General features: G+C 36.5%; 1 protein-coding gene across 12 annotated transcripts in view; it reads left to right on the top strand.

The window, feature by feature from the left end:
- Positions 1–25539, top strand: part of SMPD3 (sphingomyelin phosphodiesterase 3) — a 120730-nt gene that overhangs the window by 25344 nt on the left and 69847 nt on the right. For 2 of the 12 annotated variants that reach the window (XM_080553028.1, XM_080553032.1), the window contains one exon: positions 2914–2955. The exons of 9 other annotated variants lie outside the window; for them this stretch is intronic. The gene's annotated coding sequence lies outside the window, so the exon portion shown is untranslated. Of the gene's footprint in view, positions 1–2913; positions 2956–7242; positions 7368–25539 lie in introns of those variants that run through there. One more of the 12 variants, XM_080553033.1, reaches the window with a different exon arrangement.

Raw genomic sequence — 25539 nt, 5'->3', positions numbered from 1 at the left:
ACCATGTGAATCCCTGTAGCTTTTAGTGATTCAAGATGTGAAAGGTGTTATTTATTTTAATTTTTATTATGTTCCTTATAAAATATTAAATAATTCCTTGGCATCAAAAAGTACTGTTAGGTCTTTAAGGCTGTACAGAAATAGTTTTTATAACTTCAAAAGCTTAAGTTGCTGATCGATGACACAGAAACCGTCATTAGTGGAGAACAATGCCTACTGGTTTCCTGCACAGAAGCATCTACATGTTAAGTAGATTAAAATGCAAGAAATACATACTTCTAGCAGTAATGTCAAACTAATTAAATTTTCAAAAACAAAATCATACTTTAGAGCCCCAAGTGCGTGTGTGGCAGTTTTGTTTTTAATTTACTCTTATTTTTTCCCAATTTATCATCTGTCACTATCGTTTGGTCCTATACCACACATAAATCCAAGTCATCTCTGCAGCCATCAGGAGTAGACTCGTTAACTATTTGTTATTTGAAGAGAATTGCGATTCATATAATTGCTGGAGCTTTAGAAGATAAAAGTGTTTCAGGGGTTTTTAATGGTAAGTCTCCAAACTTCGCTCACAAAGTTTACTCTTACAAAGTCAAAGCTGGGCTGAGATTCTAAGACCACATAAAACCGAAACAAAACGTTTATGTTCATTGAAAATTTCAGGAGCTGAGTTTGTGCATAGATTTTTCAAATCAAGGAAATGTTTTTAGTGTTTATATATATGTATATTTTTTTCAAATTCTACTATTACAAAAAGCTACTATAATACTTGGTTTAGTAAAGCAGGAATAAATGATAACTTGTACCTGGGCGGTTTTGTTCATTGTGTCCATGTGACCCTGTCCCTCAGCCTGGAAAATCAGCCTTGGTGATACAAAAAAAGAATTGCTATCTGCTGCAGGGAAAGACCACTGAGAATAAAAGAACTGACTGTGGAAGAGCCTGTTGTTTTCTATTAGAGCATTGGTAGAATTAGCAATCCAACCTATTTTGCAAATAGAAACATCATCCCAGCATGTTGTCTTTATGTTTCAGTGATGTTGCCTGAGTAACTTATGACAAAATACAGTGGGATTTGCGTTCTCATAAATGGATGTATTGTCTATAGGCTGTTTTCTATGGCTCTGCAAAGTATTGGCAACAAAAAGTTTCACGTCGTCTTGGGCATAACTGTATATCATGCATTTTGCATAACAATTTTTTTCCAGTTAGTTTTTCATTAGAAATCAACTGTCAGTTGAAATGTCAGTCGCTCAGGAGTCCATGGCACTTGTTGCAACAGCAAAGGGCTGAGGACCTCAAATGAAAAGCACTAATTGCTTTCTGCAGCATATTTTCATTTGCTATTAGAGAGTACTGTAGTGATGTCTGCATTTTCTAAATGCTGTAGTTGGCTTTTTTTTTCCTTTTTCCTCAGATAGCTGGGCTCCATCAGAGACTGAAAATGTTTTTGCCTGAAGTCAGAACAGATTCTGACATAGCTTGCGTTAGTTAGCACTTATTTTGCTAGTATTTGGTGGCAAATAGTACCTAGTTACTAGCTAAAAATAGTGTAGAATCCTTTGAGATGATATTGTTGCTTTAAAACTAAGAAGATTGTGATTTCAAGGTTTAATGCAAGTCTGAAACTGGAGGAAGTGGTAAATGGATAAGATGGGCAGGTAGCCCTGAATTTCTGAAGTGTGCAGGTGTCATCTGTTTTGCCATATGCAACATGTTTATCAGAGATCTGGATTCCAAAATAGAGTTTCTTTTGGGTTTTTCTCCTGGACTGTTTTGATGACTCCTTTATATGAAGTTCTAAATAAAGGAAATGATAGTCACATCTGACCTAAATCTGCCTTTTTCTTTCAAACTGTCAATGGCAAATAGTTAGCTAAAGAAAACCTGTGTGTAAGCTGGGATAGCACTCTGGCTTTCAGAACCAGAAGAATTTACAAAAGGTTAAAGGTCACAAATACTCATAAAAACGTTTGCTATTAGGCTCTATTTGTTGCTGCTAAGATTTAAGTGTTCTTTGAAATGGCTGTTGTACAATTGGGAGCTCCCCTTTGTATGATAAATCTCTTTCATGCTTTTGTCAGAAAAAATGGTGGAGGATACAAAGTACTCATGCGGAGGTGTGGAGAGAACACATGGGGAAACAAGATACATGTTAAGCTTGTAAAACAAACAGTTGTTGGTGTTGTGGGTGGGTTTTTGTTTGTTTTTGGCATATAAGGAAGTTTAGTTATGGCTTTGTCTCAAGCATAACCACCATTTCACATTATTTTGTTTTTGGCCACTGATACTTGCCATTGTATCCTTCACTCTTCACTGATGAAAATTAAAAGAGAAACAAATGAGATAGAGTTAAAACTGTCTTTACCAGTTTTAGTGACTTCAGTGTCCTGTTTATCAACTAGAGAAGTCAGGTATTTCCAAGTGTCAGATCACCGGATGAGTGTTCTTCTGTGAGACATAGTATACCTTTTCTCACTGCAACGGTGACATCTCATGAAACTAGCAGACTTCTAGTTACTGTTCCTTCCCTCTGTCTGGGAAGAAAAGGGAAATTTACATGAGAGCTTCCTATTTCTAATCCCTATTTCAGATAGCATTCTGTGTGTTATGCTTTCTTTTCCTTATTAAATCCCATTTGAAAGATTTTGCTAGTTTCAGAAATTATTTTTGCTCTACTGTTCACTTCACAGTCCCTCGCTTTGCTTTTATATAAATCTGACTTCTGAAAAAGTCTGTTGTTTTTCAGACTGAGGCAAAATAAATTTTTAATCTCTGCAGCTTTTTCCCTCTCATATCTGTCTGGAGTCTTAATTCTTAGACTTAATCCTTGGTGTAAAAAAATGGTGATATTTTATTTTAATTAATGGGGATATGTGAATTTCAACTAATTTACACTGTCTTTATATTTAGATGTGGTTCCAGGAAACACAGAAGAGGCTTAATGGACTGAATGTAAGATTTAGGAGTTGGGATATCTGGGTTCTTTCCCTGATGTTACCACACGTTTTCTTTGTGTGATATTTTGCAAGCTTGTTCTCTGCTGCCTTTAGAAATGCTCAAGAATTATCTGTGGAAAATGTACCAATTTATAGAGGATAAATAGAAAGCATATTTATTGTTTAGCTTTATTTTCAAGTATATCTGAGTTGTGTGAGGCCTTGTGCTGTCCTTCTGTATGAAAACTTTGTGTTCTTAACTACTATTGCTTGCTGTGAATATAAAGTTGTTCTTTAAATACCATCATAGTATTTTTCTACAGTTGAATTACAGTTAAAATGTTAAAACTAGCATGGATTAATTAGGAGAACTGACATTTTCTGCTAATATCTTCAAGAGGACAAGGACAAAGAAACAGGTGTTCTGGCAAGGCAAAAGGTTCAAAATAAAGTAGTTTAAAGTAGTTTCAAAGGCCAGGGAAAACCCAGAGGTTATATTTTGGGTGGAAGTGATGTTATTATTCAACTTCTCTAGCTTTATGCAACTACAGTATAAAGACATCGTCTACATAGCACTTGAGTTAATCATCTGAGCAATCTTTATGGTGAATGGAAAGACATAAGCACTTCTGTGTGCAGTTCATTTCAGCTTTGTGAATCTGAGTGAAAAATCCTACTTTAATGAGATCAGAGCAGTCTGCCCTACTATGCTCATAAAACTTCCTGGGTATATTTGTAGGGGAAAAAGAGCACAATGCATTTGACTGTGGCTTACATCACTTCAGTCAGTGTTGAAACTACCTACTTGTGTCCTGAGTATGCTTAAATATAGAACAGGTTCACTTAGACTAAGTTCTGTCCAAAAATGAGTTGTTTGTAACAGCCTGCAGTAACTAACATATAGCACAGCTAAACAAATGGCTGTCAATTTATCATAATCAAGGATTTGTGGTACTGGCAGGACAGGGTTGTTTTATCAAGTATGTAACGTAATTCTTTGATTATTAAAGGTGAAGCACTTGGTTACTGATTTGCTGTTTTTACCCTTTCTTCTTTGCTGTCAGGTGGATGTTGATATGTTGTGTTGTTAATTCTAATGCTTGTGCTAAAGGCAACAATTAATTAAAGTAAATCAGGACTAAGAATAAATGAAGAAACAAAATGTCTAGGGAAAGAGGGCTTTATAGCAGTACTTAAAAGCTATAGCAGACATATGATTTCTGATATAAATAAGTAAAGTTGCAGTTTCCAAACAGTTGGTTACTCTTGTCTTGTTCTGCTGAGTTGAACTTTGATAGGAAAGTTCATATCTTTCCTATCAATGGAAAATGGTTTCTGAATCTTTAAAGACAGGTACCTGTCAGGTTATGAATACCGAAAATTTGGAATGGTGGTTACGAATAATTTCCAATTCATGGGTCCAGTTTGTATGATCAACATTAAATGCTTTTTGCTAATCCAAAAGCAGCACTACGTGGGACCCTCAGATAGCTCTTGTCCCACAACAAAGCATGTTCACTTTGCAGAAGGGAAATAAATGTGTGAGCCCTTTATTCTGGTCTCTCCTCCTCCACAAGTCATTGTTAAACCCGTTAATGTGAGTAATGTCCAGTGATGGTGAAACTTCAAAGACATGAATTTCCTACCTCTGTTTTTCAGCTGGCATAACGTTAAGATCTTTTTATAAAAATAAATAGAAATTGCTCTGTGTTCTGTCTGATAAGTATTAGGGAAATAAAATAACTTCATATTTAACTCAGTTTGCATAAACACTGAAAATGATAAATGGCTAGATCTTCAAGCACTTCTTTTGTAGTACCACATTAATATTAGTTAAAAAACAAATGTGTCCTCACTAAGGACAGGTGAAACTCAATATTTAGTGTTGGATAGAATGAAGGGAAAATATTCTGTAAAGGGCCATGCACATGTGCATTTGAGTTACAGAGAAGCACTTGGATTGCCAAAGCAACACCATCCTGCTGGTACTAATGTGATGCTGAAGATGATTACAGTGCTGTGTATGTGTACAGAATTATTCAGTAAGGTCTGACTATGCCCATATAAAATGTCAGGTACCTCTGTACCTGACATGACTTAAAAGCTACTTCAGCAAGCTGGTTTAAAACAAACAAACAAAAAGGTGTGATCTAGCTACAGCTCTAGAGTTTTGCTGTCACATGCCAAATGATGACTCAGTGAAATTACAGCGTGCTATGGAAATGTGCTCTGATATGTGGTCATCCATCACTATGAGCCTTGTCTTTTATTGTCTTTTATTATGGGATCACATCCCATAATAAAAATTTAATCTGTACTTATTATTAAAGCAAGGTAGCTTTTACAATTACATATGTAATGGGAGAGGGATCAGGTTGATTGAAAAGCCTCCATCTTTCTGTAATTAATATGGAACTCAAATGACCTAAAAATGAAGAACATTATAATCCTGGAAAAATTAGCTGTCTTAAGTTTCATTCTTCCCCCTGTCATGGTTCGTTAATGAGGAAAATCCTTCCCATTGCTATTTTCTACAAAATGATACTCAGCAAGAACAGAGAGTACTCATTATCTCCTGGATGGTACTTAACCATACTAACAACCATACGGGACAATTTTATCTCTGCAGTGAAATATAATGTATGTAGTGTACACTATGGCTTATAATAACGAGACATCAGCTTTAAGTAGATATTAAAATACAAAGAGCCAACCTACTCTTGGTAAATGACTTGCAAGTTGTGAAGAATAGCACTAGGTTTCCTTGGCTTTACTCTCTGTCCTGTTCTTGCCCTTTCCAAAATCTACTTTGAGAAATGTACAGCTTCACAAGCATGGTCTGGTATAGAAGATGATTACTCCGAAGGGTGTTACTGTTTTCTTTTGTAGTTTGCAGTTAAGACTGGTGGGAAAGATGTATTGTCATCTACCTGTTCATTCTCTCAAATTTGTCACAGTAAAAACAGTTTTGGTCTGAATATTGGAGAAGAGCAAGGTAAGAAACTGTACCCATAGTGACTGGGGTTATTCTGTTATGTGCTTCTAATCCAGCATCAGTTCCTCATGTTGTGATGGCTCAGAAAAGGAGCCATGGATTTAACAGTGTATACTTCACAATGGGGTAATGGTTATGTAAAGCTACAAGATAGAATTATGTATCTGATTATGTTTGATTTAGACAGTAATGCAATCATCAATTTCTGGAGATGCAATAAGAGAACTAACAGCCTGCTACCCATTCTATAGCTGTCTCCTGAAATGTTAAAAGATCAATAGGTGTGTAAGGGCAAGGGGTGAGGAAATTGAAAAAGACAAGAACAACTTGTATTGAAAAGGGGTGATAGGAAGGAGAAGATGATGAGCTACCTAGCATCCCAGCTTATCAAGGACACAACACTAATGCAGCTGATCCATGTAAGCCTATTATAGCTAGCAACTAGCAACGGGGGGGAAAAGTCATGCTCCTGAAACCTGAGAGTAAGGAGAAATCCACCTAGTGCATTCATTATGAATGGTGCTTGTGGATGTGTGCACACCTCAGTCAGGTTGAAGGCAAATCTTAAGTTACTGCTGACTTCCTTTAAGGGTTGGGATTGGGGGGGGGGGGGGGGGGGGGGGGAGGGGCAAAACAGAAAATAAAGTAAATCCTAAAAATGCTATACTTGCTAAAAATACTCCATACATAAGTCATTATAAGTAAGGAAAGAAAATAGGCATGATGTGTTCTCATCAGATTGGACCACAAATAAGGAGTTAAATATTGTCATGAAAGACCTTTAATACTCATAGCTAATATTTACCAAGCCGAAGAGAAAACAATGATTACCTTCTGACAGCAAAACAAAGTTTTGTTTTTCTGAGTGTCTTTATTTACATGCTTCCCTTCTGCCTTGCTTTGCAGCATTACTAGAACAGTACCTTCTGTAGACTTTTCCATGCTAGAAAACAGAATCCACATCTATTGGATAACTGGATGGGTACCTTGCTGGTTTTATATCTAACTGTTAGGAACTGGGCACAGCAGCAGTAATGCTACTGTCTGTTGTGTGTAATTTGTTCAGGAAAAGTGTTGACCTCTTCTCGTGAGGTATTGTGCAGTGTAATAGGAATATGATTTAGGGAATAGTCCTAAACTTACTGAAATTGATAGGTATGTTGTCCATCTGCTAATTTGCACTCAGGGTAAGAGTCCTGTTTTGTAAAGCAATAAAACATTCTTTAGCTGTCTTCAAGCTTGTTGTCTTCCTCCATTCAACCGCTTGTCAGGAAAAAAAACAACCTAGTGTATGTTTCTCATTGGCAGAATTAATAAAACAGAATGCTGACAGGATACAGAACGATCATAATTTCAGAACTGCTGTTATGCATCGTTCTTCACCAGCAACGCAAGAGACAAGTACAAGCTGATATGCTGCAACAACCCTCAAGGTGAATTCCTTTGAGTAAAGCTGTCAATTTGTTCTTATATCTCAAGTTTGTATCAAAAGTTCTAACAAAAATATAAGTATCTTTTGTTAACTGTTACCTCACTTTAAGAAAAAGAATTGCCAGAGTGGTGTCAAAGTTACCTGTTTCAATTCAGAGATTTGGTTACTTGGTTTCCTGCCTGCCCTTAGACTTAACTGAGATCTGCAAAGCTTTAAAGTGTTAAATTCTGGAGATGGACTTGTAGGATTTATAGCATTATTTTCTTCCATTTTCTTCCACTGTTTTGCTGTATGCTGATAGGTAAAGTACGTAGGGGCCTAGCTTGAACCATCTGTTAAATGGGCTTAATGTTAAGTTACAGAGCTGACTGAACAAACGTTCAAATTAGCAGATAATCTTTTGAATGGAGGCAAAAAAATATTTCCAGGCCAAGGAGTAAGAACTGAAGGATGTATGGGTTAGAGACTTGAGTTTCTGTCTTTTATTTCAAACACGTAATTTTAAAATTAAGCCAGCTAGCATTAGTTATTGTCTTACCATTAAATCAGTTTTCTTGAGTCAGAATCAAACTCTATGGGAGCTGGATATGAAGCATTTCAATTTCCACTTGAAATTCTGCTTAGGTAGAGACTTTAAGGTAATGATTTTAAAATAACTGGAGATACTTAGGGGAATAGTTCCATAAAAAGCATAACTGTGGATTTGCTGCTTTTTTATTAATAAAATTTAATTATTGTCTTACCATCATAAAATATATTAAAATGTTACTTAAAATATCTCAGTAACATCTGAGCAATCCTAGCTATTTTTATGCAGAGAAATTGACGTTGGTTGAGAGTAAATATAATCCTCAAGTCAGAAAGAGCTTACAGAGAGTTAAAGCCATGCATGATCATTTTTCATCCAGTTTTCTTTTTTACCACAGTAATTAGGCACAATGCCAGGCAGCAGAATAGAAAAGAAAGTTTCTTTAATAGATTTTTTTTTTTTTTTCGACAAGCATTGCTGAAGACATTCTGAGATTTGGTATCTTACATTCTTGTGAAGCTCTCTTCATGGTCATTTCTTCAAAGGGGAAAACTTTTGGTCATGAGCTAATTTATTTCAAAGGTATCTACATGCTGTTTGAGCTTGGAGCCATTTCAATTAGGAAGGTGATTGCTCACGCTGGCCATAATGTGTTTTTTTTTTTTTTGTGGTGTTTGTGTGTAGATTTTTTTTTGTTATTGTTGTCTTCAGGAAACCTTGAGGGTGTTTGATGTGGAGTAATGCTGAGTAATATGCTGCACAAAGAATGTTTGCAAAGTAACATCAGTCAGTCTTGCATTTTTTTAGTAGAATTAGCTGGGGAGTAGAAAGCTGGAGATTTTTTTTTTTTCAGTCCTTTACATCACTAGAAGAATGATTCTGCTGCTTAGACACTTAGTAATCAGACACTCTGTAGCTTCTGATTTCCAGCATGATCCTATGTAAAGAAAAATGTGCTTTACTGCAGTAGCTCCTTAAGTTAGTATTTGGGTTTTATGATGGTTTTTGTGTGTCTGTAGGAGAGACTGTGTTTGGCAGAATATTTTCTTTGGCTGAAGTTTTAAGAGTCATTTGCAGACATCCAAGCTGTAGAGAGAGGATTTTTTGAGTTCTCTCTGAATTGGAAGGCAATATCACCATTTCATTCCAGTTACTGGCTTGTGGTACGTGAGACTTCTAAACACTTCTAGACCCTTCAGTTTGATTTTTCTGGCATTTCAGATTTTATTTAAATCTAGTCTACATGTTTTGTTGGTCTGGTAGTGTCTGTTTTTCATTCTACTGCTGTAATCCAACTATTAGAGTATGAATAATCAAGACTGGAGTTGATTTTAAAATGAAAGAATCACTGCCTCTCAGTATTAGCAATTCACTCATGAATTGGAGGTATACCTGTTTTCCTTTAAATACTACTTAAGGTCTAAATTAAAGCTTTCATCTATAAAATTTGAGGTGTTTGGAACTAAAATGATAATAAATAGATAAAGTTTAGCCAGATTGCTTTTCATGGGTTTGAAATGCATGACCTCGAAGGGATTTTTATACTCTGTTTTAGGTTTGTATAAACCCTAGGGTGCTATACAGCAAGAGGGTACCTCCTCTCCTCCCAAGTCTATTGTGAAGTCAAAAGGCACTCCTCTTTTCAGTGCTGTAAATTTTTTTACCACAGCTTAGCGAGTTACTTAACAAAAATATACTTCTTTTATTGCCAAGGCATCTATCTTTTCAAGTTTATTGTGGCTGTTAATAATAAACTTCAGTCCCAGTTTATGTTAATTTAGCCTTTTGAGGAGCATAAAATACTGAATTTAAATATTATTGTATTAGGTTTTAAGACTTAACGGGCTTATTTGGGACTGAGCAAATTTGGTAGCTGCCTTGAGATACTAATTGCATCCATAGAAACTGTGAGAGAGCTAGAGAGCTCCTTCTTTACCTTCTGTTTCTACGAGTAAAATGCAGAAATTGCCTTTTTGTTGTTGTTGGGTGAGTTGAGTGGTTTTGACCGTTTTACAAAAGCTATAAAGCATTTCAAATCTTTTAGGCATAGCACAGTAATAACTGCATGTTAGATTGGACTTCTGTACAGTCTCTCTCTCTGAATTAAATTGTATAATTGGTGCCTGAACGATGTAAGGAGAGCATATCTATATGTTATGCACTAATACATGTCATTGCAATAATATATGAATAATAAGTTATGCAGCTTGGTCTCTAAACTAAGGGGAACTAATTTAAGGAAAATAAGGGGACCACTTTCCCATGTTTCTCAATTTATATTCAATTGATACCTTGACTAATGTGCTTACATCTGTTTTACTATGAGAGTGGCATGGCCTCATAAAAGATTCACAAAATTAGAATAACAAAATGTAATGAGAGGGAAAGGAGTGCCTCCCTTACAGAGATGGTATTGCTTCTGCCCAGTGCTTCCAAGGCAGTCTCAACCCTTATGCATGTTGCATCAATAAAGGCTTCTGAGAAAGAAGGGAATCTGTAATTCCAGACTGTGTTCTCAGACTGTTCCTTTCTACTTATATTCTGATTTCAGCTGGTAGATTTAGGTCTGGGAGAATGGAATCAAATAAATTTATTTTCACAATTACGTAATTCCATAATTTTGGATTCTTGTCATAGTTTTCCTTGCATGAATTTATGGTGTATATTAGAATTCAAAGCCACTGAATGGTGAAATCTGGGGCACTTCTGTGTGCTAAAGGAAGTGACTTTAGTATCATTGCTTGTAAGAGGAGGAAAAAAGATGTACAGTCCCAAATGAATTTCATATAGAAAGAAAACTATGCTTGAAGGTGCAGGTAAAAATATTTAAGGTTTTGGTCATGGAAAATATAGTACATCTTGCACTACTTAGCCTCATGTGTATAATATACAATCTTACTTGAAGTTCTGTGTTGGGGTGGAACAATTTCTCTTAGAGTATACAAAGCTTAATGTTATTGTCTGGCACGCATCCTGCTGAAGGACCTGGGGAGTGTCAGAAGTCTGGTTTCTCAGGCTGAAGTTTCTTCTGCTTCTTGCTTTGTTTGTATGAGCATGTTATATACCTATACGCATTTTTGTACATGCTATATACTTGCAGACATCATTCTTTAGTGTATTGTCTCTTCATTTTCTCTAAAGTGATCTTACTGGTTACAGAAAAGTAAAATATAGCCCATGAGTCGTGTTACTTCAGTGAAAGAACATGGGATATATGTTCATTGTGCACATATTGTAATCACAAAGGTTTGCCTTTACTGAAAAAATAGGACTAAAGTTTGAGCATTTGTTACATCTCAATTCTTCCCTCCCATCTTTATCACATTTATGAATATGTGTTTTGCAGTGTGAATATGAGATTTTAATCAAGTTCAGTGATCCTATAAGGAAGCTGTTCAAGAATCTTGAATGTCAGACTTCTGTTTGTGTGGTTGGTAATTGGGTGGAAGCCACTGTAATAGTAAGCTTGAGCAGAAACTGCCTAATTTTCTTCGTGAGTTTCTTCTCAGAAGTGGACCAAGAACTGACCACTGAAGAGATATAACAGTAGTAACATCTATTGTTCTTGCATTCATTAATACTGATGGAAGTCGTGTGAGGCTCCTTTAAATGGGAAAAAGACTGACTAATAACATGGTAATAAGTTTTTTAATTTGAAGTGACGGAATGCATGTAGATGTCTTAAAAAGTAATCAGAAATTGAAATTAAAGACAGAGGTGAGTGCTCAGTCCTTGATAGGCAGCTGATGCACTACTTCTTTGCTGTTTCTTCCTTCCTCTGACTCTGGCTAAAACAATGCTGCAGAGAAAGTTCAGAGGCCAGTTTTACTTCAGACAGTAGGCTGAAGTAGTAGCTGCACTGAAACAATTCCTTAGCTGTAGCTTCTGAACTATATGGTTCAGAGTTGTTGGATTCTCTTGTTTTGCTGTTAGGTGGAAGTTGGTTGCTCAGACTTGGTACAAACAGGAGGGAACTATTTAGCATGGGTGCTTTATTATGTAACTTTTTATAATTTTTTCTCTGTAAAATGGGCAGTCAACTAAAAATTATATACAGGAGAACTTTGTTATTTTAACATGTAATATACAGTTGGATTATTTCAGTCACACATATGAACCAATTTAAAATAGAAAGCTAAGAAATGCTTTCTCTATAAATATCTATTAATATTTATTGACTGATAACTGTGAATTCTTACATTTTAAGTAGAATTTTTTTATGCTTTCATTCATTAAAAAGACACTTAATAGTCTTCATTGGTTCAACACAAAGTTAGCTCTATTTTTATCAGAGACTTGCTGTCTTATTTTATAAAGCCCATTGTTTGCCTTTGAAAGGTGCTGAATAGAGCTTTAACAGGAGACTAAATCTGAACAGCCAGAAAGATTTGAATATAAACTTCTCTTATTCTCTCTCTGGATTGCTTAGATTTTAATTTTGTGAACTGCAGCAAGAAGCTTAAAGACCTTTCCCTATCTTCTGCAACTTTAGCCACTGAATTTATTCACTACTGGCAAAATCCTGTATGTTTGCTGGTTCTCTATCAGCATCACTATTATTTGTCTTATACACATCAGAGTTTGCTTCTACATCTGTTTAAGGAAATCTAATATCTTTTGACCTATAGGGAGAAAAAGATTGTATACTTTGATGTTTTACACATAGACTGCTTAAAGAACAGATTCAATTTTTATGATTCTTTTATCACCTTTTATTTAATAAAGATAACTTTTTGATGAGTTACTTAAAATTATGTAGCTGGAACAGTGTATAAAAATGAAATTGAGTGAGACATTTGAATATTGTTGCATATTTAAATAGATATGGGCAATTTGGATGCCTCCATTATGAGCAGTTACAACAAGTTTATTTACCTGGTAATTGTCCTTGTAAAAGATGCTCATTCCAAGTTAATCTGTATACTATAGTTAGCAAATTCGCACCGTGTAGTAGTTTAACTCACAAGTACTCATAACTTTTATTCAAAAAAAATAAGGAATTGCTACGTTATTACTTATTCCTAAGTCATTTTGAGTGATATCAATCAGGTTAGGAAATAGTAATCTTATTTATGCAGAAACAGGGAGGACTGAAAGAAAGTTAAAGTTTGAAACATCAGTCAGTAATCTACATCTTATTTAGGTCTTTTTTTTTATATATTTTTTTTTTTGCTCCTTTTCCTGGTCTTTCAATGTAACAGTGCATTAAGAACTGGCCTTGGAAGCAGGCTTGATTAACTGTTTTTTTTTTTTTAAAGAAATTGTACTTTCATCTTGTTTGTAATTAAAAAACAAAAAACAGAACAGCAACACCACCAACAAAAAAAAAAAGATAAGTACTTTTCTTGGCAGCCCTCGCTCAAAGGACGGGGAGCAAATGCCAAAGGACAGTGCATGCTTCCTAGTTTTCTGCTCCAGCAGGAATGTAGTCATTTCATTGTGAATTGAAACTAATCAGCTCAGCCCACAGCAGTCTTTCTGAATGAACCTGGGTCATGTGGATCCAGCTCAGATTTCTCTGCACAACACTCCTGGTACTGGGATTTGCTTCTACTGTGCTAGCTCAGAGTGGCTACATGGGCTAAATACACTTGTGTTTATCCTTGTTTTCATTAATGAAAGAAGAACTTGAGACTAGATAAAGCCCTGGGTAACCTGGTCTGACCTCATGGCTGACACTACATTGTACAGGAGATTGGACTGCAGAGCATGTGAGGTCCCTTCCAACCTGAATTCTCCGTGACCCTATGAGTATAGAGAAGGGAATAAGGCCTTTGACATGTTAATGTGTGGTGAAACCTATTTGGGGGTCAGTTCTTTGCTTAATCTGAAAATGAGTTAAGCTTTTTTAACTGAATAATTCAAGTGTGGGATATGTGAAGTAAATTAGGTTACTCAATTCAGGGGGGTGCAGTATCTTCTGAACAGAGTTGGTGCTGAACAGTCCTCTTGCTCAACCTAAATGAAGGTGAATGGTTCTGAATAATCAAATTCTGAGAACTGCCAGCAGTTCTAATGTGGCTCATTAGTATGCTACAATCACTGTTTCACGGAGGTGGCTCGACACACGGACAGTACAACCGGAGTTCCCATCCATAAAAATGATGATGCGATAACTGTTTAGTACTAATCCAAGGGGCTGGCAGCTGTAATAATACCAAGTAATAAGTGGACTGCATAGCCTATACATCTTTAAAGAAATTAAATTTATTATTGCTTACTAAGGTAAGTTGAATATGCAAGGAACTTCCACGCTGTACAAACCAGTGATAACAGTTAAAACAATGTAGTCAATATCCATGTGGAATAAAAATGTGATTGTATGGCTAATTGTATGTTTGAAGTATAAATCCCGACTAGATCTATTGGTCCAAATATTTGACTGTTCACCTGCTGATAATGACCAGGTACTTTATAGCTGTCTTCCTAGCCTTTGTTTAGTTGAGTGTCAGTTGAGAAAAGTAACAATTACTATTTCTTCCTAAATCCAGTTCTTATTTTTTTTCCTGAAGAGTCTGAAATCTCTGTAAATTAAAGATCTGAGTATGCAAATGGTGAATCATCATCAGTTCCTACTGAACAATACTGCAGACAGAAAATAGGCCTTCCTGGTGAATTTTTCTGCATAGTTCTTGTATGTCAAAAATGGAGTAATTGAAAACAAAATATATTTCCGAATAGAATTGTTTTCTCTACCTACTTAAGAAAAAAGAGTTTTGAACAAAAATGAATGTAACTTAGCACTTTTGTATTTTCAAAATGAAACATTTATGTTTTTATTGAAAATTAATTTTTAAATTATTTTCTGGAGAAGAGAAAGTATCATAAAATCAACCTACAATTATTTAAAACTAAGCAAATGATTTTGAAACAAGATTAAGATTTGAAGGGTGTTCACTTGAAGATTTTTCACTTTTGAGGAAAATGTTTCACTATTTTGAGCTTATTATTGACCTAGGAAAACAATTTCATACATAGCTTTTTGCAGAAGTAAACCCAGATGTATTTCCAGATGACTGTATTCATGACAAAAGTGAGATCAGTGTCCACAGTAATACTGAACGGTGCCAAATACTTGATCCTGGACATTCTGTTAGCATTAAGATCTTTATAGTCTAGTAATTTTGGCCATGTATTGTAGAAAAAAACAAGAAGGTGGTGCCTGCTCCCCAAAATTCTCTTTTCTGTTCAGATTTGTAAGAATACATGGCAAAGCAGAGGGAAGGGGAGGGGAAAATGACGTGCCGAAATCTCAGAGAGGGCCGTGAGCAAGAGGCACAGACAGAACTAGAATCTAGACATCAATCTAGGGATGTCAGCAAGCAGTTCTGTCTGAGCAATAGGAAGACACAAAGTGGGGAGGGGGAAGCAGATCTCTTACCCACAGGCTTTACACTGCATGTTTTAGCTCTCCTGTCACTTATGTGGAGAATTCTCTCATCTTTCTTGCATCACTTTTTTGTGCTTTATTTAGTACAGACTGTCTTTTGAATCTAGTAGTGCAGTATGGTGTGTGGTTTTCTTTTTTTTTTGGAGGGGGGAAGGGATATGCATGTTCTACTTCTTTTGGAAAATGCTGTCTTTTTATAATGATTTTTTTTGCATTTCATTTCTCTTATAGTTCATACTGTTCTTTACCTGGTACTTTCTAGCTGCTGCTGGGCCAGTATAATTCCTGATAACTTTCATGAAGCCATTTATGGATGTGCTAAAGACAGGATATGTCGCAAAGACTTCACAGTTTGATGAGGTGCTTTCCAAGGGGACAGAGATCAAAATGGTCCAAACAGCAAACTCGGAGGCCAAAACCTGATCTTACATCAGTGTTGAGTCCCAGCAGCTGCACACAACCAGGCACACAGAAAAGAAAAAACTGGACTTAGAGGCACACCTTGTCCTGAATAGGGTGCTTATGGGGGGCCTGGAGGCACTTTCACCAGAGAGTACAGGGTACGTAATGGGGATCGGTCTCTGGACAAGTCTGATCCCTTCTGAAATAAAACCTGGAAAGGAAATCCAGTCTTCTCAATGAAGGGCTGTGATAATGCTTTTAGGACTATAATAACATAGTGCTACTATTTTTCCCTTTATTAGCATGAAAGGGAGAGAAGTTTGAAGCTAGTTTCCAGAAAATGTGGAAAAAGATTAAAGCAATTTCTAGACATTTCTGTAAACAACGTAATCAATTTAGCATGTAAATTTCCTTTATATTCTTGGAGTAGATTACCACTAGGTTGCTTTCTTTTTCTTTGGGTTGAAGTTTTCCAGAGAGCTTTCCAGTGATCCTCACAGTAGGCTTACAATTTTTGTTTGTAAAATATAGTTTTGCGGAATATAACATTTGAGTGTATGGGATTTTTGTTTTAATCTCTCAAGAACTCACAGACATTGTGGGTTCAAGTAAAAATAAGCAGCTCAGCCATACTCACAGTCATGCTGTAAAATTGTACTTGCAGGTATTGCTCATACAAAGCCAAATGTAATTGCTAGAGAAGGCAGCAGGAGATCAGACTCGCTTGTATGTGAACCAGGTTCACAAACGGCCGCAGCGATTATCAGCATGACTTCTGTATGTACCACTGTTCCACTGCAGAAAGCCTTAGAATGATTCTAGAACCTGTCATCAAAAATTTGTCCTTCTATTACAGAGATTGAACTTGTCTTATGTAGAATGGTACTTAAATCACAGTTAGTAGTTCCAAGCTTCTTATTTTCTTTAAAGTCAGGTTTGACCAAAATATTAGCAACCAGCAGGTCTTTTTCCTTTACTAACCACAGGGTACAAATCTGAGGTTTTCAACTGCTGCTAATCTGTTGTTGAATCCCACTGAGGAGAAAAGGTTGCTGTATAATGATTTGCAGATAGATCTTTAAAATTGGAAAGCAATGTTTATTGGAAAATACACAAAGTTCTTGTTGTTTGGTATTAAATTATACAAGTTTTTCATTTGAAATAGTTTGTAGAGCATTAGGTTGAATATGCAGTACCAATTAGAGTCTGAAATTTATTGTTTTGGGGGACCAACAGCATATTTATTTATTTATTTATTTATTTTTTCCAGGAAATACCGAAGTATTAGGGTTGAGATTGTCATTTGATTTTGATTTGTTTTTTAAATCTTCTCAAGCATTTGATAACGGAAGGTGTTCTGGAATGTTTATGGTAGCTGCAAAATAAAAGTAGGCTGCCAGGAAGACTTTTTCCTGTTTTGTTTTTGTTTTCAAGAAAGCTGTTTACAGCTCTGTTTACAAAGGTTTGTGCATATGACCTACTGAAGTGGAGATGAGTATTTGTAAGATAAAAGTCAGTGTTAGCAGTAGATCATTATATATGATTTTTCCTTCCCCGCTGATCCTTGACTAGAGAACTGTTCTTATCTTTGACATGTTGGTATCAGATGTTACAATCATAAATGTATGGATGCAGGACTTGATGTGAGAGTTCAGCTTTGTTTCCTATAGACATTAATAGAATAATGTAGGAAACTTCTTACGCTGCTCATTAGGAGCCACATTCTTCAGTCCAGGGAAGCCGGTATATGGTGTTCCTTGGTACCCCTAGGAAGATTCTGGTTTTGATGTAATCAGTGTTCATTGAGAGTTGCATGTACTCTGACTCCATCAGTACAGCAGGAACTGGTTACAGTCAAGATCTCTCTGCAAAACTGCAGTAATTATCTGCAGGTTTTCCACCGGTGTCACGATTATACCATGTGCTGAACACAGCTGCTGACAGAAGAGGGTGCTGAGCCCAATGCTGGAAAATAGCCATAGCTGGCTACTGAATGCAGGAGGACAAAATGGATATTCTTTAATTTAAAAAAAAAAAAAAAAAGCCTGAAACTTCTGATGTGTTGTAGGACATTAAACATCTATTACAGATATTCATATAATGTAAACTTTGGAAGCAAAGGGTATTAATATTGTAAATAAATTAATATTTGGAAGCCTCTGGGAAGTTTGTGTGTTCTACTGATACCTGCAGATTTCAGATGCAGCTGCAGTTAACTTTTTTCTATATGCTCATACAAAAAGTTGAATCAGTGTCTCTGAAAAATTATAAGAGAACAGTATGTCTGTCTTTCTGGCTGCCTGCTTCAGAATGAAGTAGTTCAGAGACGCAAGAAAGCAGTCATTGTTTTGTCTTATCACTTCTTCACTGTATGTTCAGTTATACAATTCAAGCGGTGACTGTAAGGCATCCAGTATTCAGTAAAGGGTGCTGTGGAACCATGTGGAGGGTGTTAGACAGGAGTTTCTGCTAAGTGTTTAACTTGCTGTTCATTCCATTTTGCTTATCCCTTCCCCCTCTCACTCCCACCCCTTTTCTTTTTTTACAATGAGTTACTAAAGTAATTAGAGCAAATTTTGTTTTGGAAATAGTCATTGTAAAGCCATGATTACTAAGGAATGTGCATGCAGTACTTAGTAATTCCTTCTAGGATTTGTAGAACTTGGTGGAAGAACAAAACCATAGAGGTAAACATCAAGACTGATGCATTAATATAAAGTAAAACCCATGATTAACTGGTTACTGAAAACTAATTTAATGACTCTACTTTACCACATACCTCTCTGATGTTTTGTTTAGCAAAGATAAATAACAATGCTGAAAATACCATGTTTGTTTTATTGTTCTTTACCAGCAAAATTCTGTTGTGTTTTTTTTATATTTCCTCTTCAGCAGGCATCGCTAGAATTTGTGAAAGGGTAGTAAGTAGGTCATGATAGCAAGGGAAATGTATTGTTGGTTAAAATGTGGTTTTTGTTTGGTGTTGGTTTAGTTTGTGAGGTTTGTTTGTTTTAAGAATATTGTACCTGGGAAGTGTGAAATGTCTCAGTCACGACAGCAATGAATGGCAGTGTTGAATGAGTGATGGAAGTACAAAAGAAATGTAATGCAATTTATTTAGCTGTTGTAACTCATCAGCAAAATGTAAGGCAGCATTTTGTATGACAAATGTGCTGGCGAATCCAGAACTGAAACATAACTTCTGATTACTGCTGGGAATACTGTGCTTGATGTGATAGAGAAGATTTGCTAAGAGCATGCTGAGCATTGCAATGCCATTTAATAGATACTTAGAAGATGAACTGGATTATATTGAGAAGTGGGGGAACTCTGTTAGGGAAGTGGTTACTGAGAGCCTCAGTGCTGCTAGACTGCTAATACCATCTGCCTCTTTATCTTGGAATTGTCTTATTTGCAAGATTTCTGTTTACGTAGCTTTAGAAGCTGCAGTGCTTCAATGTGCAGGATTCTGTAGCTATAATAGGCTTTTACAGTATGGATGGGAAAATTATCCGTGTAAAGTTAGCCAGCTGACTTTAAAACATCATAAAAATTGATGATTATTTTTTTCCAGTACAGAAGGTAGTAAAAGTCTCTTACAGTGCATCTGATGTATGTTTACCAACTGGTATCAGTGGCAGCATTTTCTGATTATATGCATCCCTTCTGAGGCTGTGTGATGAAAAGGCATCAGATGTTAGAACTACTGATGGAGCATGTATGCAGAAGATATTTAATAATTTTTCTATGTCAAATTCTGAAGCTTGTTATTGGATTTCTTTTAAATATGGTGCTAGATTCGCTGTTTATTCTTATTTACAGTATACTCTGTGTCTATGGCAGTTACCCATATTTTTTCTGAGAGCATCTGATACACTGTCAGGAAGAGTTACAACCTCCGGTCCTAAGTGCCATCTTGATATTAAGGCTGCAAAACCGGCATTTTGAATCCTGAAGAGATCTCCTCTATTTCTTTACCTGAATCTCTGAAACAGTTATTGGCTTAGTAGAAGGGGGTTATGTTCCCCACTGTAATTAAAAAAAAAAAAAAAAAGTAAAATTTGGATATTGTGTTCCAATTGAAAGGGAAGTGTGACATTAGAAGGCAGGAGAGCATTTCTCGAAGTGAAAGTAACTATCTGTAAAGACTGGCAAATTACCAAAGAGCGGCATGTACAGAGATGACAAAAAATAACTAAAAGACTTAATAAAATATGTAATTAAGCAAGATTAAAGGGATAAAATACCTAATGTGAGGGACTGGTGGTTTCTTTTAGCCACGTTAGCAGTAATAACAACAACAAATTTCTCATGGGAAGTCTCAGTCAAATTTAGACATAGACATTGCTGTTCTTTAAGTAGAATTTGTTAGGTACAGGAACAAATCAGATTATTATTGTAAGCCTGAAGGTCTACAGATATGTAAATGAGATATTTTTAATTCTGAGGGATTTCACATCTAAGATGATCTATCTTAGAATTCTCTGGTTTGAGAATAAACAAGTGAATTCAACATTTGCTCATGAGTGAAAAGCGTTCTCTCTGTTCTTGAAGCAGTCAATAGGCTGACTAAAACTGTTATGGCCTATCAACTTTTACAGCAAACACTCCCCTCTGAAGTAGAAAGGAAGAGGGCCTGGGAAAACAGGACTTATTTTCTTGCTCTGACAGTTTAGTTATGGGTGATTACAGACAGACACGGTACTGCATGATATGCTTTATGGAGCTGATGTAGTAAATAAGTATACTCCATTTCCTTTGTTGGAAAATACATTTTATTTTGATAAACTTGAAGTTCCTATAGATAAATACAGTGCATTCACATTTGAAAATAAAACCAAGTAGTTTGCTGAGAATTAAATTAGAATGGAATTACTTTCCACCGTGAGGGTGATCAAATACATGGAGCAGGAGTCCAGAGAAGTTCAGGCATCTCCATGCATGGGGGATATTCAAAGCTTCAACTGAAGAAGGCCCTGAGCAACCTGCTGAAAATTGTCCTTGCTTTGAGCAGTGGTTGTGTGTGGGTGTTAGACTAAACCAATCTAGAGCTCCCCTCTCAACAAGTTTTTTCTGCAATTCTGTATCCTCCTTCTTCCACTTCCTTGCTGAATGCAAGGTTCCCCACAGTGACTTCATATTCGTGCCATCTCTGTTCTGTTATTTTCTGGGAGGACAGGAAGAGTACTGCCAATCGTGAGGCTGGGAATAGGAATGTTCTCTCTTTCCAGTTCCTTCCCGTCTCTGCTACAGAAGTAAAAAGGTAAACCAGAAGGTAACTGTTAGTAAAGAGGGGAAGAAGAGACAGAGGAACAGTTTTGAACCAGTTGCACATCTGACATTGTGCCTGTCACTCTGCTGCAATGGTGTTTCAATGCCAGAATTGCCGTATCACCAAGGTATTTGAGAATAATTTCGGAACGGTGTGTTTACCTATCTCAGTATCCCACTCTTTTTGCTTTGGCCCTTTGTTACCCGCTTGTGAGGATGGGCTTCCTGATAACTTTGCTTGAGGCACAGAAATAAGTTCTGGAAAAGAGCAGCCCTTTCCAGCTTGTTGCATTTGACCTTTCTGAAGTTGTTTCCAATTTCCTGATCCAGATGGTTGAGGAAATCTTTCTAATAGAGCAAATCTCTACAGATGCAAACAGTTCATTAATAATTCAAATTGCCTGAATTAAGACAGTCATTCCATTCTTTATTCAGTGTTTGAATTAGTGTAATCCTATTTCCTTTATTTCCTGTACTGCCTTTACTAAATCTTATTTTGATATAGCATATGATTAGGTCATGCTATGAAATAACATGTTGTAAAGGGCTCTATGGAATGATTTGGGTCATATTAATTTAGACAGTAAAGACAAGCATTTATATGAAAAAAAATCTTTTCATGTAAAGACCAGAAATGCTTATAAATAGCGCATGGCATTGTATGATTACATCCAGTCATTTGCAGTGAAATCTCAGTGTGATGATCAAACTGCTCTAACTGTAATTTGGATAAGAAACTTCCAGAGAAGTTAGGTCTTCTATTTGGTATTTTCTCTATATCTACTTTTATGTAATTTGAGCACTTCCTGAATATCAACAGTAAGGATTTAGTTTGAGAAGGGTACAAGGGTATTTCATCTTAAAAATGAGGTAAAGTTACTGTTTCAGAGATTAGTTTTTTTATTAGTTATAGAAAGAAATGGTTTTATATGAGAAAGATGAGAACATGCTGTCCAGTTCACTACATGTGGTAGAAATATCTGGATTTTCTAATGATTCAGAGGAATGAAAAAAAAAAAAAAGCAATGCAGGTAACAGAACCAGTGATATGCAGAACAGGATCTTTGTTTTGAATTCTTTAAGTATGTGGCTATGTAGTACGAGCTTCATTACTTGACTGGTCCCAGGCTTCCTATATAACAAGAGGACAGTTGTATGCTGTTAGTCAGAATCTTAGCATGGGTAAAAAGCTGGTGAATATGCCTGAACAAGTTTTGATTTTTTTTTTATAGTAGTTTTTGGAAGTTTATGGATCATATTGCATTGAAACATGGATTCTGTACTTACTTGACATTCTGTCGTTCAGATGTTTCAGTGACTGTTCCAAAGTGAATTTGAAGAAATTGTATCTTATTTATGATTCATGCTCACTTGCCATTGTGTATTTTTTATTAACACTGATTTTCAGATTTATCTTATTACTCCTCATGTGTGACTACAGTAGCTATGGAAGCGAGTGAACACTTAAACTTTGTGGGAAAGTAATTCTAATTTGTTTTTCATTCCCAATGCCTGTATAAGAGGTTACATTTTTTAGAAGTTAAATTTGTTCCAAAGCTGCCATGCAGAACTCGGTACCAGTGAGTCACAAGTATTGCTTAACCCACACTGAACAAGCCTGGACTTTTACACTAGGAGAAACAGTGGAGTCCTGCAGAGCGAGGCTTGTGAAGCTGAACTGAGCTGAAGTGGAGGTGAAGGACCTTATTGTTCAATCAGGAAGAAAAGCTCTTAAATAGTAGGTTGGGTTCCTAGCTGGCTTTTGGCCATACCTGCTGAATCAGTATGTTGACAAAAACCTTCACTAGTGCGAATTGGGCTCTTGAGGAAAGTGGGGATTGTAGGTACTAATCAGAATAAGTTTGCATTTTTTTTTCCTGCCAGTAGAAGTGTATTTGTTGCACTGAGCCACTTCAGTTGTTCCTCTCATAAATGCTGCTTTGAAACGCAGATAGTGTCCCCCTCCTTCTTAGCAGGTTTTCTTTGGGCAGGGGAGAATTGTTTGTTTTAAAGTATGCATTGTTCTAGTGGACAGGAAGTATAATACTTCAACTGCTTTACCATTGGTTTACAATTGGTTGCATTTTCTTTGAGTTTTATAAAATTGACCAGTAAAGTAACAGTATTATACCATGAAAACTCCAGACCCAGCCCTCCCCCTCCCTCACCTGCAATAAATACTGTTTCTGCAAATATTAGGCACATAGCAGTATGAATAACCAGACATTATGGCTTCTCCTTTGTCAGAGAGCAATTGTTATGTTGGGTGAACCTAAACAAGGAGGTATATCCACATCCACTTGTCCCCAGTGGTATTGGCCAAAGCACCCAGAATGATCTGGGGGAGATCAATTTTACTGCTGCATAACATTTGAGAGAATGGGGGAGGTAAAGTGGAAGCAATGAGAACTGGGAGAGATCTTAAAGGCAGCCAAGGCCAAGATACTTCTTTTAATTATATTACTTTCCATAGTTCGTGTTTTTTTGTTTTGTTTTTTTGATGTAAGGAGCTGGGAAAGAATGAAGCTGAGATGTGATTAATGGTCGCCTAGACTGCAATATGAAAGAAACGGATAAAATGCTTTTGAAATAGATTTGACTTTTAAAAAAGAAAGAGAATCTGTTATTGCTCTGTTTCTTACATCATCATTTGGAGAATGAGATACACTTTGGCAGAACAAACTGTAGTTGAGATACTGCTGTGACAGCACATCTAACTCACGGTGACAGAAATTTCCAGAAGGTGTCAGAGCCATGTTCTCCATTTGCTTCTGCAAGAAGAGGTGGGGGTATTACTACAGGGTGGTGCAAAGAGGCTTCATGTCTTATAGATGCCTGGAACGCCTAGAGAGTAATTTTAGTCAGCATATTTTTGAACTACTGAATAAATCCTGGCATGTATAAATTACAGTTATATAAACCTTTGGATTGACAAGATTACCTGATTCACTTGATGCTTGCCACAAGGATGTATTGCAGCCCCTTACCATTCCTGCAGCGTGTTCTCTGCGGGCATTGTCTCGTGAATTCTTACATTGTTTCTTACACAGCATGGGCCACTGGGTCAAGTTGGTGCATGTGGTACAAGTGGAGAGTAGAAAAGGACAGCACTGGCAGTCAGTCATTGGGGGAACCCTTCAGACTGTTATGGATAAGGTTAAGCTGTATGCATTGTGATTTCCAGGCCTTTCTTTCTGATAATCTTCTAATATGTCATGTTTCGTTAGTCTGCGAACTCTTCTGTGATAAAATAGTGGGAGCATGGTTTGACGCACTCTGTTTTAAAAATATTAAAATTGATGGGCATACATTTTTGTCCTGTACATAATGTCTCATCTACAAATACAATGGCTATTAAAGTCACTTAAGGGTCAAACTTATTTGAAAAGCCTCTTCATTTTACACAAAGAATTTTTTAAGTGTACTTGTAGATCTTTAAAAGTCTTTTTGTAATTTTGCCTGATCTTCTGCTTTTCTACTAAAATGGATAGTGAAGTCACCCAAGTAAAACTGAAATTCTGTCCTTAATGTGACTGTTGTCAGACTGACAGAATTTTTGATACTTTCTTTTGACATTATTTTGAGGAGTATGGCCACATGTAACTTTTCATGATTTATTTATTTATTTTGTTTAATCTAAGCTGTGTTATGTATCTTCCTCCTGCAGAGTTGCTTTTGTTTCCAGACAAACCCTATCCTCTCCTTTTTTGCCCCAAATAAACAGTGCTATCATTCTGAATTTATGTGAATTTGAAGCTAACAAAATCCATGTGTGACTGCTAATAGGAGAAGAAAGACAGCCGTAGAGCCTGCAGTTACCATGCCAACACTGTTCCCTGGGGTGTAGCCACACAGAGATGAACGCTGTGAAATTAAGCTCTGTGTGATAGGTAGGGAAGTACCTTTCCATGCGGCTGTGCTCTATTTGAAGCTTTTGCATGTGTTATCTTCTACGGTTTGTATGTTCAATGTTGTGTTAATCTGGTCTTTCTGTTGTTCCCTTCTCCCTCTGTGCACACTTCAGTTTCTTTCTTTTATGTAGCATGGAGGAACCTGACATTTCAAAATGTCTATAGTACCTTCCCTGAAAAGGGGATTACAAAATGGTTGCAGTACTATGAAGAACGAGGGTGTTCCAACGCAAATTCTGCCTGCCAGTTGCCCCTGTAAAGTTGTTGGAGTTGTACTGTGCTTTCATTTACTTTGTACTTGCAGTCTGTCTGTGGTAGCAACCAAGGAACAAGCAAAATGTTTCACAAGAGGCCACTAGCAAAACTCGTGCATGAGACACTGGTGCAAGACAAAATTTTCTTTAAGAAATTTTTGTGTTGCATGTGATTTTTCTACATTTGCCAGTAGCTGGTCCTAGGTATTTGACAAACACCAAAGACAGACATCCTTTTTCTTAATATTCTACAGGTGCTTACCTAATGCTTCATCCCCCTTTGGAGTCAGAGCACCTTACACCACAAATACACCTTCCATAAGTTCAGGAAAAGGGGCACTGCTCCATATTCTTTTGCCCCACCTTGTGTTCGTGCTTCCTGGGGTTGGGAGAGATGACAAGATTAGGATTTCTCA

This window comes from Anser brachyrhynchus (assembly GCF_964034855.1).
Source record: "Anser brachyrhynchus genome assembly, chromosome: 12".
Lineage (NCBI taxonomy): Eukaryota > Metazoa > Chordata > Aves > Anseriformes > Anatidae > Anser > Anser brachyrhynchus.
Note: the sequence above shows the minus strand (reverse complement) of the source record. Positions and strands in the feature narration are given on the sequence as shown.